This window comes from Sinocyclocheilus rhinocerous, unplaced genomic scaffold (assembly GCF_001515625.1).
Source record: "Sinocyclocheilus rhinocerous isolate Xijiao unplaced genomic scaffold, SAMN03320098_v1.1 C36462383, whole genome shotgun sequence".
NCBI lineage: Eukaryota > Metazoa > Chordata > Actinopteri > Cypriniformes > Cyprinidae > Sinocyclocheilus > Sinocyclocheilus rhinocerous.
In genome coordinates this window covers 1-1162 of record NW_015781478.1, presented here as the reverse complement: position 1 = coordinate 1162, position 1162 = coordinate 1, and the positions used below count along the sequence as shown (strand labels likewise).

Genomic DNA, 1162 nt, shown 5'->3' with positions numbered 1-1162 from the left:
AAAATCATCTTGTTGTAACTAACACTTTACCTCTGCTGTGATCCAGTTAACCGACTGAGAGAAGAACTTGTAGCATCTGACTCCAAAATTTGTCCATCCATAGGGGCATTTTTCAACTACATCAACTGTATATCAATTGTATGTTATGCAAATATCAGTCAGTGGAATATCATACGTTTCCTGCTATTCCTCTCCAAAAGGATACAAAACATCAAAGGTTTGACAGAACAAGCTTTTAAAATGGATTAACAAGGGTTTGTACAAATAAATGTCTTGTTTACCTTCTGCATTCCCCATGGAGAACACAATAAAAAGAAGCAGAAGATTTCTCAGCATTGCCATGATGAACCTGAAAATTAATAAGCATTTAAAGTTAAATGTCTGCATTCAAATACTGCATACTTTGGATTCTCAATGTATTTTAAAGACAAATACTTTAAGAAGAAAAGTTTTTCAGTAGGTCTGTAAGCCAAAAACTCACCTTGGTTTTCAGATCGTTGCCTTTAGAATCTCAGAGGATGATTTTGTGAAGTTCCAGAAAGAGCCCTGCTTTTATACTTTACTTGATGTCAAGTGTGTATAAGTCACAAGGATGACACAGGATGTCGTTGTTTGATCTGTGGACTTTGAGTACACATAAAATAAAAATCAAATATGGGAGAATGGGGTAAGACGAGCCTGTCTAAAAATACAATATTAGCCTAACTAAATATTGGAAAATAATATTTGAAATATGTGTTTGAAATATATTAAGTTAAATATTAGTCCCCAAACTGTGAGAAGATAAAGGCGAGGAAAAAAAAGCCTTTTGTCAGGTGACATTACACTCATGTGAATCGAAGTGCATTATGGGTAATAAGTCCCAGGTCTATTGAGATATAATATAGTTGACTGCATCCTCCACAAACCTGTTTGCTCTGTACACAAACTAGAGAGGATCCAGTAAGGAAGGGTCCAGTGATGTCTTTCAGATAGGCCAAGACCAGTCTCTCAAACGACTTCATGACCACAGACGGGAGAGCGACAGGTCTGTATTTGTTAAGGCCAGTGATTTCGGGGGTTTTTTGGGGACTGGAATGATAGTGGAGCGTTTGAAGCAGCAGAGTAGTTCACACTACTCCAGTGATCTGTTGAAGATCTGTGTGAAGATGGGGGCCAGTTG

At 37.4% G+C, this 1162-nt stretch overlaps 1 long non-coding RNA gene across 1 annotated transcript; it reads right to left on the bottom strand.

Moving 5' to 3' along the window:
• Positions 1–11: 11 nt before the first annotated feature.
• On the bottom strand, positions 12–578 carry LOC107736055 (uncharacterized). Its single transcript, XR_001639577.1, has 3 exons — positions 482–578; positions 282–349; positions 12–125 (listed from the first exon to the last, which is right to left on the bottom strand). It is a non-coding gene; the product is annotated as an uncharacterized LOC107736055 (long non-coding RNA).
• Positions 579–1162: the final 584 nt, after the last annotated feature.